The following is a 6,000-nucleotide window of genomic DNA, read 5'->3' as shown; positions in this document are numbered from 1 at the left end:
ATATTCGGAATAAGTGTTTATATTGCTTCGGGGATACCGCCGCGGAGTAACCCAGTACCTTTGTGATTCTTCATAGACATAAACAGAGAGAAGTAGTTCCGGCTACGATGTTCTTCCGCAAGACGCAAGCAGTTCTGTTTATTAACCGCAAGAGCGTCAAAAGTTCCCTACCGCAGCTTTAACTAAAACATGTTTAATTAACTTAATTAATTTATAATTGAAGTCTAACGAGCAAGGCTTTCATTGTCTGGTTTGTCTTGTCGTTAAAGCACCTAAATAAATTAATCAGTAGAAAAAAAAATGTGGGCCGTAAAGTTTATCTATAAAGTTCGAACACCTTTTTTTAAGCTGGAAGTACAGTATGTCTAGTAATGCATTATCAGTTTAAATCCTCTGGGTGGATTTTTGGATGTAAACACTCACTGCCAGCTTCTAAAGCCAGCTAGTTTGTCTCTCTTTCTCTCTCCCTCTGTGTGTGAGTATGTGTGTGCGCATTGGCTCTGACACTAGGAGTGTGTGCCGGAACATTCTAGTCCATTCAAAGATGCATCAACAAACTACATCATGCTTTTATGTTTATTACACACATTATGTTTCTCTGGCATATCTGTTCAGTAAGCTCAGTTGTAACTTTATCAGCAGTAGTCTTTGTTAGAGCTCCAGAGCTTTGACAGTGAATCGTGTTGTGTGTGTGTTGCGGCCTTGGTTGACCAGGGCTGCGATTGATTGCTGTATCACACAGCTCAGGCAGACATGGTAGTCCTCATGGCTTTGTCTGGGCCTCTTCTGGTTTGGGGTCAAATGCTGATCCCAGTACAGCAGTAAATCGGGACTGATTGAATGGAAGTGAGTGCTGAGAGGAGACTGGTTTTAGTCTTTATTAGCTAAATGAATTGTTGTATTGATTTGAAGGCTTTTATGAGAATCTATGGTATTGACTGTGCATCACATGTAGTGGATTAGGTTTTTAGTGGTTATGTTTATGCAATTTTCAACAACTGTTTAAATGTGATGACTATTAAATGTAATTGGCTTTACATTTCTTACCTCCCTCTTCCTCTCCAGATCCGTCCGATCAGAGATGCTCTTGTTTTGCTGACGTAGAGCTAACATCTGCCAGACAGCCAGTTGGACTGTTCTCTCTGGGCACTATCCTATGGCTCCTGGGGTTGACCTGTGAAAAGCAGCCAAGCTGGACACCGCAGTATCGCCCACCACTGCCACAGCCTCAGCCCTGCCCGTCCCGCTCTCCCCCCAGAACCCTCATCCTCACTGCCAACACCTCTGGAACCCACCCACCACTGCTCCAGACCACCAGGAGGAGCAGTATGTAGGCGAAGCCACTGCCAAAGATGCTTTCAGGATTTGCAAAGATGCAGAAACTATCACAGGTAAGAGTCTGCAAAGTTCAGGGACTGTCAAACTGCATGGGTTCAAGTTCTGCAATTACAAGCTTGCTTTTTGTGCACAAAGAAAACAAAAATAATGACTTTATTCAACAATTTATTTTCTTATCTGTTAGTCTTCAACATGTTTCCAAGTCAAGAAATTGTTGAATGAAAAAGTATTCTTAGTTGAACCACTGATGTCACTACTTTTCTGGGCCTTGAACGTGTCCGTAGCATCACTGTCTATGAAGGGTCAGAAATCTCTCTGATTTCATCAGAAATATATTGTCTTATGGGTTTTGAAACAATATGAGGGTGAGTAATTAATGACAGAATTTTCATTCTTGGGAGAACTGTCCCTTTTATTTAAAGTAATCAAAGGAATGGTTCACTCAGAAATGAAAAATTCTGTCATCATTTTCTCACACTCAGAGTGTTCTATATCTGTATGAACACCAAAGAAGAAATTCTAAAGAATGTTAGTAACCAAACAGTTGCTGGTATCCATTGACTTCCATTGCATGGAAATAAAACTATGGAAGTCAACAGCTACCAGCAAGTGTTTGATGAGCACTCAAATATTTCAACATGATTTCACACATTGCATACATTTCCCCATACAGATTATTAACACATTGTGTTTTGTGGTCCATGTATGTATATCACTTTTGGGAAAAAAATGGATACAGAAAATTAACCTGTTGTCTCATATAAGCCTTTCTGAAAGTGACTCCTACAGTAACTCCCTTCAGTTTTCCAGCATGAGGAATGCTGTACAGACAGCCTACACACACACACACACACACACACACATACACAGGCTCTATTATTTATGAAACTAGGCCACTTCAAGAGTCATAAAGTTAATTATCTGTGCTGTACAATTCAAAGCCAACACTGATGCCTGGGCTGTGCTGTTGTTAGTCTCACGTTTCTCTAACATCAGTGCTGAATTATGTTCTTGTCATCTTAATTATTATGATTGTGTGACACATTCAGCCGGTTTGGGTCAGCAGTAAAAGACTCATTAATCTTTTCTATCAAAAGTGACACAAACCCCCTCGGTCATCCATTCAGAAAGAGCCGACCCACTTTCTCTCAGAATCAGAAGTTTTCCACTCTAAGTGGAAGCTGTTGTCTGCCTGAAAATGTGGCTCTTTGTTCCAGTGCTATAAAGGTGCTCAGGTATAGCATTTAGAGTTCAGTGAAGATATGCAGACCATTCTGGCTCCACTTTGTCAATACTGACATTTTAAAAACATAAGAATACTAGCTTTTTCAGTTTGTACCGTATGAAGTATTGAACATTCTAGCCAATTGATTGCATGAAAGCATTTAAGTTAGTCAGCATTTAATCTTTATTTTTATTTTAATTTTTTAAGCATGAGCTCAGTTCTGCACACTCATGAATCCTTTCATAAAAACGTATAAAAAGTATAAAAATGCTGTAAAAAAGATTTTCCATTTTGCAGTTTTTGTCAACTGTATTTCAAATAGGAATTGAATCCAAATATGCAATAATTGATAATGTGACAAAAAGAAATCTGTTATGTCAAAATAGATTTGCGCATGGAGTGTAAATGCAGACTAGGGGTGTCCATGGTTAACCGGTTAACCGATTAACCGTTAAAAATTGTGTAACCGAGTAAAACATTTTGCTCGGTTAAGTGACGTCAATGGCGTGCATTGAATTTAGTTGTAATACATTTTTTCACCACCAGAGACCGCCAGAGCGCTCCCAGACATTTGTAATGTCCACAAGAAGAAGTCATTTTTCTAATATGAAGCGGGCTAATACGAGTGACGGGGCAAAATGCAAGTATTGCAATACAGTGCTTAGATATACTTCAAGTACAACCTCGTTGTTGTAATCTCAACAGCCAACACCCGGGCATCATTAGGCCGGTCAGGACACACTGGATGCGTGGCGTGTCTGTTTTTAATTCGGTTCCCATGTTAACAGGTTAGAGCTTGCCGACTGCCTGCGTGAGACGCGCGGCTCGACGCGTGCATGCTAGAAATAGAACCGACGCCTTGTTGGAAGCGTTTCCAGGCAAAATATAATAGGAAAATATGTTTATATTTCATTTTGTACAAAAATACATATTAATTCATGACATTTTGATATTTGAAAGTCTATCGGTTGACATAAATTCAGACATAAATGTAATTTAAATAAATACATAAATAATTATCGATTTTCAAATATTGTACGTGTCAAACATAGTCATAGCCTTAGCGAGGCGGCCGCGGAGTCTGCTTGTTAGCTTTTGCCTTATACATTTTAGGCTTATTCTCAAATTCAGATTGTGTTAATGGGCGGCATTATTAGGCAGTTTTAATAGGACAATTTGACCGGAGAGATACAATTTTATTGGACATTCCTTTTTTTTTTCGGCCAATGTCCGGAAATTACTATGGTTATGGTTACTATGGCACACTATGGTTAACCGAGTATTAACCGCTAAGGGCCTCGGTTAACGGTTAATGAAAAACTTGAGAACGTGCAGCCCTAATGCAGACTAATAGACCTGTCACATCACATTCATTCTTATTCATGTTTTATTTTTTTCTTCTTCTTCTGCCATCTTTTTCTCTTGATACTTTTTAAATTCAAGATTACTTTGAAGACTAGATGTCATTTATAATTATTAATTTCATAATATTTGTTATATAATTGTCACAATAATAATTAACTGTTTTTATTTTATTTTTGCATTTATTTTAAAATGCTGTAAGTTGGAAAAATCAAAGGTTAAAATCAACAAAAAAAAAATATTTTTTTTATTTTATTGTTTTTTTTAATGTATTAATCATCACTGAAGAATTTGAATACAAACATGTAAATTTGCACATAAGGCAGTTGTAATTGTTCCTGTTGGATTTGCTTTTTTCAAGTTATGGTTTTTAACCTGTTAACTGTCACTCACTTTTTTGAAGATAGACATGAATGTGCATGATACAAACCTAAATGTTTATAATTCATGACTGAAAACATTTTGTAACATTTTAAAATGGGTTTTGAAGGATGAATTTTGAGATTTTATGTTTTCAAGTGATATATAACTTCTGATGATTTCTAAAATGTGATAGAGAAAAAGGCAACGAGGAAGTCTTTTTTTAAAACAAAGGTCAAAGCTCCTTTTGTAATGTAGATTTCTGAGGGTGCACTCTTGTCATAAATTCATCTATTACTTTTCCTACATAATTTTTTACAAAAAATATTGGTAAAATATATATTTGGGAGTCTTAGACGTTTCCAACGATATATAGTTTGTCAAGATTAGATTAGATTTGATTGTAATATAGTATAGTCAACGTAGGCGTCCCGTATACGGGACGGGGTGACATTTTAACAGGTTAACTGACTGTCACAGTGGTGGTCTTTTCTAATCTGGCCTGAACCAAGCTTTTACAGTTCAAATATCTTAACATGCTTTAACGTTCATGACTAGCATGTTCATCTGGACTGCTATTCATCATCTCTTTTGCAGTATGGAGCACTCATCATTTAGAAGTAGAAGTACATTTTCATCAGGTAAAAGCTTCTCAATCCATCTGTGCAGTAATGTATATGTGTGTGTTATACTGTGGATATATGGGCAATAGTACAGCAGTGCATCTGAATAGGACTGCACATCCAACTGCTTTCAGTACATTCACTGGAGATAAATGGCTTACTCCAAATTAACGTAATTGGCAAGTGTAACTGAATTTTTGGCACCAGCTTTAGGCTGTCGTAGTTTTTCGTGTCGCCTCCCTGGAGCCCTTGACAAAGAGGCTCTCATGAATTTTCCCTGCTCGTCTTTAAGGGTTTGTAGTTGTGTAACCCTAATATAATTATGTGTGATGAGAATTTAGACTAAATATGACTGTTTTTCTCACTTCCTTAGTTTACAATGTCCCCAGAGAGAAAGAAATCCTTGAATCGGTCACTTTTTTTTTAAGTTGTACCAGTTGTACCAGTCTTATTTGTTTTAGTTGATCCCACAGTTCAGTCATGTACTGTGAAAGCACCTTTGTTTCAGAAGAATGAAGAATTTTAGTGTACCTGTCTGCTGGAAGATCATTATATTGTGATTTTGAACAATATATCAGTACCATATGGGTTATCGATCAGTATGTTTCATTTTATAATGTTATTTGTTAAATAAAAAATATTAATATTATCATTATACTTAATGTAGACAATTGTTTAAACACGTATTCGTTTATTTAGACGTTTACCAGTATTTGGCTATGACATGAAAATAAATATCAGTTTATCGAAATTCATTTTATTATTATTTAAGTTTCTTTCATGCATTAAATGAGTCTGGTGGTGGGTTGGTTATATCTACCTGAGCTTTAATCACTAACTATGTTATAATCCATTCAAGGCCTTCCTGAGATTTCCTCTGCTGTTATCACAGACTCTCAGTTGACTGAATTTGCATAGTGGAAATGCTAGGCTGCCATTACCTAGTAATGCTCCTGACACATAGTATTTAATGAAACAGTGAGGTGCTTCCTACGCACTGCCTTCTAAAATGTACAATTTGCCAAGATTTTCGATTCTTCCATTGATTTACCACTGCAATCATAGTTAGATTTATGATGCCTGCATTTAATG

The 6,000-nt window shown here is 36.8% G+C and overlaps 1 protein-coding gene across 1 annotated transcript in view; it reads left to right on the top strand.

The window, feature by feature from the left end:
- Positions 1-1,185: 1,185 nt before the first annotated feature.
- The window catches only part of LOC127974913 (trafficking kinesin-binding protein 1), a 42,758-nt gene continuing 37,943 nt past the window's right edge, over positions 1,186-6,000 (top strand). The window contains exon 1 of the mRNA XM_052578495.1: positions 1,186-1,391. The gene's annotated coding sequence lies outside the window, so the exon portion shown is untranslated. The remainder of the gene's footprint in view (positions 1,392-6,000) is intronic.

Source organism: Carassius gibelio, chromosome B16, assembly GCF_023724105.1.
Source record: "Carassius gibelio isolate Cgi1373 ecotype wild population from Czech Republic chromosome B16, carGib1.2-hapl.c, whole genome shotgun sequence".
NCBI classification, from domain to species: Eukaryota; Metazoa; Chordata; class Actinopteri; order Cypriniformes; family Cyprinidae; genus Carassius; species Carassius gibelio.
The sequence above is the reverse complement of the archived record's forward strand: the minus strand, read 5'-3'. Positions and strand labels throughout refer to the sequence as shown.